Source organism: Lissotriton vulgaris, chromosome 6 (genome assembly GCF_964263255.1).
Source record: "Lissotriton vulgaris chromosome 6, aLisVul1.2, whole genome shotgun sequence".
Classification (NCBI taxonomy): domain Eukaryota; kingdom Metazoa; phylum Chordata; class Amphibia; order Caudata; family Salamandridae; genus Lissotriton; species Lissotriton vulgaris.
The window spans coordinates 1299500270-1299512296 of NC_141694.1; positions in this window are offsets into that span (position 1 = coordinate 1299500270).

Here is a 12027-nt window from a genome sequence, read left to right on the forward strand (position 1 = left end):
CGCTAAGATTTTACTTGCAATTTTCTCAGAAACTACTGAACGGATTTACACCATTTAACAAAAAGCACAATCTGCGAACAGAACTCTACCTCTCTGCCAGATTTCGTGTAATTTCGTTCAGCCGTTAGGGCTGTAGCCCTGGCTAAAGGTACCTATGGAAAATTGCATGGGGAAAACACATTTTGGGACCCCCCTTTTTTCTCGGCCCCCACTTGATGAATCACCCCCAAACTTTCAGGGAAGGAGCAGAACCAATCAGGCCATTTTCTTGGAGAAATTCACGAAGATTCATCCACAGGCGCCAAAGTTATTCCAAATAGAATGTTGTGGATTTCCTATGGAAAGTAGGTCCTAACTATAACTACCTACATATCTATCTATCTATCTATCTATCTATCTATCTATCTATCTATCTATCTATCTATCTATCTATCTATCTATCTATCTATCTATCTATCTATCTATCTATCTATCTATCTATCTATCTATCTATCTATCTATCTATCTATCTATCTATCTATCTATAAATCTATATATATATATATATATATATATATATATATATATATATATATATATATATATATATATATATATATGTATATATATATGTATATGTATATATATATAGAAAGCTTCAAAACACCAACCAGTCGCACACACGAGTGGGTGCACACAAAAACGGGGGTGTACCCGAGTCATAAATTTGCTCCAAAATCCCAGGAAAATCACTCCTATAGGAAAGTAGCACACACAGGGGAGGTTTCACAAAGATTTAATAGGAGAACCAACAGCAATAATATATATATATATATATATATATATATATATATATATATATATATATATATATATATATATATATATATATATATATATATATATATATAATAATAGATATATATATAATTTTTAGAATATATTTAGTAACTGTCTTTTTTTGGATGTAATTTCTTTTGTATTTTATTAATTTGGTAATGAAGTTAATATTTTGTAGTTGTGTTGTTAACAATTCCCTACATACATTTATTAATATATAAAACGTTTTATATATATACAACATACACACACATTTGTGTGTGCTTATATAGGTATATATTTATATATATATATATATATATAGGGCCTCATTACAATGTTGAGCGAAAACTTTCTCCCTGACAGCGTCTCGGATTCTAAACTGATGACTCGCGGTCGGTGGGTCCCCCCAGCCAATTTTGATGCAACCGAACACCATTGAACCAGAGTCCCATTGTTTCTAATGTGATCCAGGGGTTCCGCCCGACAACACAGGATTCTAAGGCGGAATGGGGAGTGTGTGTGAAACCCTGCACCCGCTTTATGCAATTACTACAAACGAGAATCATAAAAGCACATAAAAAGTACATTGTTATTCATGATTTAACAATTAAAATCTCATTTAAGGGAATCACAATGTTATTGATTTTCTACATTTTATCACACTTTTCAGGAAATTCGTCAGGCACCATATCACAACTTCATTGTTGAAAAGTTGCAGAGCTAAAAACGCTGGTTGGCATCTTCTAAAAGCAATTTACTTTAAAATCGGTAATAGCCATTTTTTCCTTTGCAGGTTATAATACGTGATTTGTAGTTTGCTCTGAAATATCATCGCAGGGCATAGTTGCATCACCCTTACCCATTTTCTCATTTTCGGACAACTGGTAATACGATGGTATATGTCTAATCTGAATCTAGCTAATAGCAATCTGTCATATTCACCACATACTAAAGTGAGGTAGGGTTGGATACTATAAGTTATCAGTGCCATCTCATGGCACACTATTGTGGGCTTAGCAACTTCTTTTGATAATCGACAAGATTCTAGTAATGCTATACAATTAGTTTTCAGCTCTTTCCTTGATATCGCTCTCTTAGTTCTTGGTTTGTTGTAAAAGTTAGGATAGCCTAAATCATTCAGAAAGTCCTGGACATATTTTAGCCGCTTCAATTTCAACACATCAGTCATTCCCATAACATCATAAAAAATCTCCTGATTTAAATAGGTTTCCTCATTTGTCCATAGCCTGTGCCAAAGCATGATTGGTTCTGTTTTAATTAGGTCTGTTAGAAATGGGACCCCCAATTCTGCATGACAGACGTATGATGATACACTTCTAGGAAGAGCCACTATATCTCTTTAAAACTGATTTTCTATCACTTGTAGAGGTTGTACATTACTGTCCTCATAATCGATATACATTTAGCCCTATAGATTTGTAGTAATACTTTCAGGGGTCTTGTGCCTAGTTTTTTGAAAAGTTGACTAAGGCTGCAGTAGTTTCAATGAGTGCGAGTTTTCTCGCCTGAACAGCCTGAACCCAAGTGGATTTATGAAATATACCCAGGTAGCTAAAGCTGTTAATAAAATGTATTCTATGGTTGTCAATCAAAATCTCTCTGAATTTATTGCTACCTGAATCGCACCTCATGATAAATGTTTTTGAGGGGTTTACCCTTAGGCCTAGATCTTGCATAAATGCTACAAAGTCATCCAGTAGTCTTTGTTACCCCAGTTGAGTACAACACATCAGGATGGCATCATCTGCGTACATTAATGATGGTATGGCTCGCCCTTTAAACGCGGGGAAATCTTGTCCTGTTTGTATCAATGCTTGTTCTAAGCCGCTAGTATAGAGATTAAAAAGAAAGGGACACATCTTTGCCTGACCACCTTTTTTATTGGGAAAGATACTGTACATTCTCCGTTAATGTCATGGCGTACTCTTCCATTGGCGTTCTGATAGAGGTGTTTCAGAAAATATATAATAGTATCATTCACCCCCAATTCCTGGAGAACCCCCCACAGCCTCTCATGTATAATACAATCTTGTCTGTGGTTAGGTCTACAAATTCTAAGAATAGCCTTCCTTTTTTTAGGTGGGTATATTTTCAAATTAGGATGCTCAAATTAAGACTTTGTCTAACAGTTCACAGTCCTTTACGGAATCCGTATTGGAGATCGGACAGTATTTTATTTTTCTCACCACAGTCTTGTAATCTCTCTAATATGATATGCCCTGCAATTTTTGCCGAGGAATCCAGTAGGGATATTGGTCGGTAACATGTTGGGTCTTGTCTATTTCCCTTTTTAAAAATGGGGACTAAAATAGATTCTGTCCAAGTCTCAATATACTTAGAAGAGAAGCTAGCCATTATTATTTGAGTCAATATTGGACCCCCAAAGGTCTAAATTTGTCTTATATAGGCCCACAGGAATCCCATCGGGTCCATGCGCCTTACCCCCCTTACTTGCCATAATTGCCCTGTTAACCTTGTCTATAGTAATTTGAAGGTTATTTGTGAGTATTGGACATAACAAGTTAATTTCCTCGCCTCCCTCATTTAGAATTCCTGTGGAATTTACTGGATTATGGTTACCAAAGATTTTTGTGAAATCGTCCACCCACTGTTCTTCCGTTATCGCTATTTCAATATTGGGCCCTCCAAAAAGCTGCCCCGTCCTTGGACTCAGCAGCTTCGTGGAGGGTCTGCCAGAGTTCTTCTTTCAACATCCTCTTGCGTTCTTTAATTGCATTTGTATATACCTTCCTTGCCTCCCTTAATGCGGTCGGGTTTCTAGGGATACTGTGGGTCTCTCTTTTTAGTGTGGAATAAGCTTTAGTGCATCTTGAATCGAACCAGCCTTTAGACTTTCTTATAGGATTACTGTTTGTTGCCCAAAGGGTTTCATTTATTGATGTTGTAATCTCTTGGAAAGATGCCAGAACCATTTCATGTGCTGTGTTTTCATTTAAAATTGCTTTTAATGCTGAGATACTTTTTTACCACTATTTTTTGTGTTACTTCTATTGGATCGACCAACTGCCATTTTAGGGCGTAACCATTTTTCCTATTCATTTCCATCTGTTTGGGGGGTAAACAACTTCATGATCATGCTTAGTTTGGTGAGTCAGCAGTTTCAATGAGATACTCAACGGGAAGTGACCAGCCAAAATGATATCATGTGTTACAAAGTGGCTCGTCTTTGATGCTAAATTTGCAGAAAGTAGGATTTAATCTATTGTTGTAAAGCACCCTCTTCCATTAAATGTACTCTTGAAGGGCACTGAACTAAAACTTAATTCATTAGCAAATCCTAAATCAAGATCGCAAGCCATTTCCTTTAGGGTGTTCCCGTATTGTGTGGTTGTAAAATGAGTTTCACTTTCCCCTTCTTCATTCATAATACCACAAAAATTTGTACCATTTTTAGTGGTGCAAATATTAAAATCCCACCCCAAATGATATACATAACCCCACTTTCTTCTCTTGACATTCTTTCGAGAGCATTTAACAGTGCAGGGTTTTACAGGGGGTCCCTTAGGTACCTCCTTGGCCCCCAACTGGAGACTAGAGGATGAAGGGGGCACTGCTAGCATCCCCAAAGTCACTTTCGCCGACTCAGACAGGCTGTTAGAAATCAGCATCATAATCGGTCGTCGGAAACGCTGTCCATAGAGGTGCACAATGTGGTTCCGTCCGACATGGATACTCCGAGAGTCAGTTTGAACCGATTCAGAATGACTGTGTGGTTTACTTTCTTGACCATGAACATTGTAATCAGTCGGGATGATTGTAAGCTGACTTAGTCAGTCGGAAGGGTTATGGCGTGGTCGAGGAGATTCCAACTGTCGGGAGGATTCTTTCCGCCCAACAAATATTTATATATATTTGCCAATATCTTTGACGTTGTTTGAAAAATCTTTGTGAAATTTTCAAAACTAATGGAGTGGTCAGGCCAGCTGCTGTGTTGAAAGTGTCAAGATGATTTGTCAAGCCGAGGCTGAGAACAAGGGGGCAGGTCCAAAAACGCTTCTTCTTAATGTTAATTTCCATAGGAAACCGTTGATGCAGCTACAGCCTGAACTGTTGAATGGAATGACACCAAATTTGGCAGAAAGGTAGCTCTTGGTTCGGAGTGCACTCTTTTTGTTGAATTGTGTAAATCCGTTCAGTAGCTCCTGATAAATATAAAGATTTCTCAGATATACAAAAATGGCCACGGAGGATCCGCAAACCCTCCTGATCTTGAGCCTGCAATTAATTTGCTGCCAACACCTCAAACCAGGAAGTGTTGGCAGCCATCCTGTGACTCCATTGAATAGATTTACAAGAAAAAAGGTTAATAAATGTTAAAAATAGAGGTCAGGGTGGAAATACCCTTACCCCCATGCCTGTTCAGGGCCTCCCACAGAGAAGCCCAGGAGCCAAAAAACATTTTAAAAAACAAACTCAGCGGTATTCACATTTGCTCTATGAATTCAGCCAATTTTTATTTTTTTAAAACAAACCGTGGGCTCGCGTGCTTTGTTTCCTTCAAGCCCCCGGGTAGGTGAGGTCCTTGTGGCAATTTAAAAATGAGATGAGGTGCCCTGAATAGGCCCCTGCAGCCCCCGGGACCGACACTTCCCCGGGTCTATATTTATTAAATGAATTTGAGGTGGGGCACCTGCCCCCACATGAAGCCCCGGGGACCGCCACCTCCCAGGGGCTAATAATTTTAAATGCCGGGTGGCATATGGCCCCCTGCAGCCCTGGGGTCCGCCACCTCTCCAGAGCTGAATTCAAATGATGAGTGGGGGCTCCAGCCCCCCACGGAGCTATGGCGACCACCACCTCCACAGGAGAACATTGCAGTTTGTTATGGCTTGGCGGGAGCTTTTCTTTAAAAATTATCTTGCTTCCACGAAGCAAAGCAAAATTGCTTTTGGGCAGAGGAAGCTGCATGTTTGCGCAGCCCCCCTCCCTTCAAATAAAATATATATATAAAAAAAAAGAAATGGCATGGCATGACCCCTGTGGATGCGGTTTCTGGGGTAAAAAATGGCCTGGGGGGGGGCGCTCGGCCCACCTCCCTTAAAAATATAGATTTTCTTTTGGCTGGGCTTAGGGGATGGGGTCACTGGGGCTGAAATCAGCCTGGGGAGGGAGGCCACACGACCCCCTCCCCTTTTGTATTAAAATAAGATCATAGGCCTAGCCCCAGTGGGATGGAGTCCCCGGGGCCAAAACTGGCCTCGCGAGAGGGGGTCATGCACAACCCCTCCCTTTTTAATTTAATTTTAAAAAATGTGTCAGGCCCCGGGAGATGGGGTCCTGGGGCCCAAAAGGGTAAAAGGGAAGAAGGGTCACACATCCCACCTTCCTATACCAAAAAATAGGAAGTCGGCAACTCGCCGGTGGCCCCGCCCCCTTTCTCCACTACTCTGCAAACACACCTCCTGGCACGCTCTTGGTTGGGGGATAAAGTCCCCCTCGCTGCTGAGAGTCTTTAGTGGCCAACTAGCCCACCTGGTACCTCCAGTAAGCCCCACACAGTGGGATTGCTGAGATGTGGTTGAAGTCCACACCCCTTTTTACACCACTCTTCAAACCCGCCTCCTGGTAGACTACTATTTGGAGGATGAAGTTCCTTTTCCTGTTGAGAGTCCCTAGGGGGACAACTAGCCCTCCTGGCATGTCCAGTAAGCCACACACAGCTGGATACCAGAGAAATTCAGCCATTATAGTCAGCTGAGCTAACTATAACTCGCACCACAGCAATGCAATGCTTATGACCACACATATTACATCACTCATGACATCACTGAAGACATCTCAAATGACATCACTGATGACATCAGTGATGATTACATCATCCATAGCATCTCTGACACACCCACTCATGCCCCTATAGAATCTTTTATATATCCACTGCCACTCACACACAACCATTCACAAACCCATTCACCAACCCATACCCACTCACTGATTCATTGATCTATACACACAACCACTTGTTCATCCATACTGCCACTCATAGACCCACTCACTCACTAACACAGCCATTGACATATCCACTCATACAGCCATACAGGTGCTCACACACTGAGGGAGTCACCCATAGAACTACTCACACACCTAGACACTCACCCATACAGTCAATCATACAGCCACTTACTCTCCTAAACAGTTACACACCCACCTACCTACTTACTCATAAAAAATAGTAACACATACTCACTCAGCTATACAGTCACTGACTGAAGCATGCACTCATCTATATAGCCACTCTCACATTCATTCACTCATACATACAGTCACTCATATACCCGTGACTCATGTATGCTGCCTTTCACATACTCAGTTACTCACCTATACAGACACATGCACTCAATCACTGACACAGCCATACAGACACTCACTCACCCATACAATTTCTCACACATGCAGCAGTACCCATACAGCTACTGACTCACCCACTCACTGATCCACACAGGCAGCCACACACCTCCTCATCCACAAACACAGACAGTAATAGACATAGTCATTCAACCAATCAAACAGCCATATAGCCATTCACCAACTCACCAACACACTCATACACCCACTTAAACATCAAGTGACAGACTGATATAGACATTCACAAAACCAGTTACTCACCCATACATTCACTGAGACACCTAATCACTCGCTTACACAGTCACGCACCCACTCAGTCATCTATGCAGTCACCCATAGAGCCACTGATTCACCAATACACTTTGGTATATATATTTAACACTCATACACTGTTAATATATATATATATATATGTATATATGTAAATATATATATATATATATATATATATATATATATATATATATATATATATATATATATATATATATATATATATATATATATTTGATATAATAAATAATTATATATGTTTTTTAGATATTTTTGCACTTATTATGACTCAATATTTTTGCTTCACATTATTGTTGAGTTTATTTCAGTGATCCGTTTTGTGGTGGAAGGGTCAGTGCAATTTATGATGTGATGCTACAGGCAGAATTAATACCTTCAAACAAAGCCCCCAAATGATCTACAGCCTCACGATGTTTTTCTTTGTCAAGTCCATTTTTACTTACACACATCGACTTCCAGTTAGTCTTAGGTTCAAGTTCAACATATAATACATTGCCCATTATGCCCATCACAACTCTTAGGCCTCATATCTGAATGCACAGACCACACACTGAAATCTATTAACATAATCTTTCTATCCCAGGGAACTTCTTGTTCCCAGATTCTACAATAAATGAAGCAGAGCTAAAACAATCTGTAGTTCTGGCCACACTCCTCCAGAAATTGCTCATGCCAGTAGAGAGAAGATGATGTTGATCACTCATTTCAATGTAATCTGAAAACCTCCCTCTTCCAGTTGTCATTCTTAATAAATAAACATAAAATTGTTTTGGTTTACTATCCTTGCTCTTGTGCCATTTGTAATCTGCTAATCTTGTTATTTTACACTCATTTCCCTTTCCTATAACATTCGTCCTGCATAACAGGTCACACACTGATTAGGATCACCTTCAGAATATGGATAATAGAAAAGCACAGTATGTATGTATGGATGGATATAGGTTTGTATGTGTGTGTGTATGTGTGTGGTATCTGTATAGAGTGAAAGTTTCCAAATTCAGCAGAGCACAATATGGGCTAAAAGACAATGATACAATCACAGATATTTGAAGAGATAGCTGATTTCTGGGAGCTGAAGTTAGCAGTAATTGAATTAAGAAATATTAGCTGTAGGAAAGTAGGATCTGTTTTTATGGTTACCCGGACTTTATGCCTGGGGATATGCTGTTTCTGACTAGTCTGACTGGGATTCTGCTAATCAGGACCCCCGTATCTGTGCTTTATCCCCTAAAATTGGTTATGTAGGTACTTAGGTACATCCCAGATTGGATACTGGTGTGACCTCATCAGTCCCTAGTATATGGTACTGAGGTACCCAGGGCATAGGTACACCAGGGGTCCCCCCATGGGCTGAAGCATGTATTATGCCACCCATGGGAGACCACTTGAACTGTAACTACAGGTCTGCCATTGCAGCCTGTGTAAGCTGGAGCTAGTACCACTTACGACAGATATAGGAATCCATATATCTAAGGTTGCTGCACTTAAAACCTATAAGTCACCCCTAAAGCAGGCCTTTCAATCCTGAAGGCAGGGTGCCCATGCATAAGCAGGACACCCCTACAACGTCTGGAATCTATACTCCCGGGTTGTAAGTATGTCAGCCATTACGATACATAGAGTGCCCATGCGTCATTGCATGATAACCATCTCTAAGCTGGCTGTAACAAACCCTGTGATATGTGGTATCAAACATGTTAGAATAATACCCCCACACTGTAAACGGTATGGGAGGTATGATTCCATGCACTGTAAAGCTCCTCCCGGCAGCCCTCTGTGCTCCTGGTACCAGTTTTCTAGACAGCACAACATGGCTGCTGCTAACCAGAGACATAATTCTGCCCTCCTGCTGCTGAGTCAAACTCAAGCAGGGAAAGGCAGAACAATAGGTATCCTGTCACAGGGAGGTGTGGCCACCTCCCAGACAGAGTTCAGTATATTAGGGCTGGTGCAAGCGCTTGCCAGCGTCACTCAGTCTCCTTGAAGGGCACATTTGGTGCCCTCATTTCATAGTCCAGTTCAAACCAACTCAGGGAACTGTTGGCTCCCGCTCCAGTGCGAAACTGGAGAAAGTACATGGGAGTATCCTCACCACTGTTCGACCCCGCCCCTGGGAGGGACCCCTGAATCCTCCTAACCCTTTCCTAAGGGTACTTAAGGGCTTACCTGATGGTGGGTCCCTAGATTCGTTGTGGGACAATATTAATTTCAAGACACCACTTCTTCTTCGACCGACTGGGTACTCTGGACTTTGCTGGACTTCGCTCTGGGCAACAGGACGGCAACTGGGAAGACTCCTGCTGCTCCTGGTCTCGTTGCCCTGCCCGTCTGCTGCAACGTCCATGCCTGTGCCCCATACAGGAACCTTCCAAGGCCTGTGGACATCCAATACAACTGAAGGAATCTCCCTTGAAGTGAAGGAGTCACTTCCCTGCATCTGCAGGCACCGCAACTAAGCTGACCGGTCTGCTGCTGCTGGGCTCCCACTGATTCCGAAAGGCTCAGCACCACAGGTGGAGGTTCTTCACATCCCTTGGAGCCTGCACTGTCCTCTCACCAAGTTTGAGGCCAGTATCCCTCTTCGGAGCCGCATGAACCGAACCTCTGTACAAAGCATCAACTTACTGTTGCCAAGGCTTGTTGGCTTCCTTCCTCCAAGATCTTTGGTCTCCAAGTAGAGCCCCAACTTCAAGCCTCTCCTGTGGGTAAGATTTTCATCCTCACAGCATCACTTTCATCGTGGGTTTGCATCTTTGGTGAGCTATTCGAGGTCCTCTTGCGACTCCAGTTCCTCCGGCCTGTGGGTCCTCTTGTGGGTCTTCTTTGATTTAAGTGGGCTGCCCTGCTTGCTCGGGCCTGCTTTGACTCCCCTGCTTCTGGTGAGTCATGTGGACCTTGCTGGTCCCGACACTGCACCTTCTTTGCTTTTCACATTATTTGCAGTTGCCAAGGCTTGTTGGTGCTCCAGCCAGACACCGACCCCTCAACTCTCGACATCCAACATGGGACAGCTTGTGAATGGTGCCTGGTCCGCACAACTGCAGCTCCAAGGTCATCATTAGCTCTCCTGCAACACTCAAGTTTGGTGGGCATGCATCTTTCTGCTACTTGGTCACTTCCAGGTGACATAGACTCTGTCCCCTCTGCTTGGAGGTACTTCTCACCTTGAATCCACCTTTGGGTTCCACCAGACGCTTTCACCTTCCCCAGCAGCAGCATCTTCCTGAAGTCCTCAATTGAGTTCGATGGCAGTTTCTAACACCGCTTCACACCTATTTACCCGGTTTCCTGGTTTAGGGATCCTGGTTCCTTGGGTATCTACCGGTGGGGTGGCTCTCCAACTTTCTGTCTTCCACAGGGTTTCTTCAGGGACCACTGAGAAGGGTTCATCTTCTTTAAAATTGCAATCACGACAAACCCATTGACTTGTATTGAGCACATGGCTGTGTTCCCACTCTGCGGGCGGCCTCCGTGGGGTTCCTGGTTACTTACCTCAGGTGGTTCCTTGGGTCCCCGTCCCTTCGACGTCTCCTGGGTATAGTTTTGACTCGTGGTTCCCATATCACTATTTTAGTATTTGGTTCGGTCTCCCGCTGGCGGACACCGTGTATTCGTGCTACTTACCTGTTTCTTTTGAAAAGCAATGTGTGCATTGTCTATATCTCCGGCTAGGAGATACCTGTATGTGTTAGAGAGTGTCTTATAATAAATACATATTTTTTATACATACACTCTGTGGTTCTTTTTCACTTAATCTACATCAATAAGATTATGCTCTAGTAAAACACGCTGCTCTACAGTCCTTATAAACTAAGCCTGAAGGCTATTCTCCACAGTTACCGCTTAGAGAGCTTCTAAGGCTGTCTAAGACTACTAAAATTACCATAAGGGTTGTCTAGATTGGGCAGCGTGCACACTTTCATAAGCGTGCACCATATACCAAGCCTGCTTCTCACATTTGCATTTAAAGATACCAGGGGGCTTTACACAGAAAAGGTAAAGTTACTTATACAAGTCATATAAAAGTTTACGGTAGTGAAGAACGGCTGTGTAGTCAGAGGAGGAATACAATAGATCCATGGACAGAAAAGAACTGCCCTTATCATGTGATTAAAACTTGCACATCTAGCCTATCATACATGAGTGACAAGAGGCCGCATTTGAACTGGGTGGTTATGGGATATCAGCCAAAAAGTTGTGTCTCTCCGGTCACTGATATTAAGAGTGCATTGATGCCAATATCACTCTGAATATGGTTGACATATGACTCTTTATGGCGAATGTCCCACTTTCTTAACCTCTAAATACGCCTCTTAATGTTTAAGCTAAATAGGACTATGTATCCCTTCAATCTGTGTTCTTAAACGTTTGCAATACTTAATTGAGATAAAAAAAGGACCTATCTCTGTGAAGTGGACTAAGGGTTGTCTGACAGATTATTGAGAACAACGAGAACAACAATACAAACATACAAAAATATCGTATCAAAAATATGGTAGAGCAGACCATCAACAAATAGGAGTAAGTTTACTGAAATGTTAATATAAA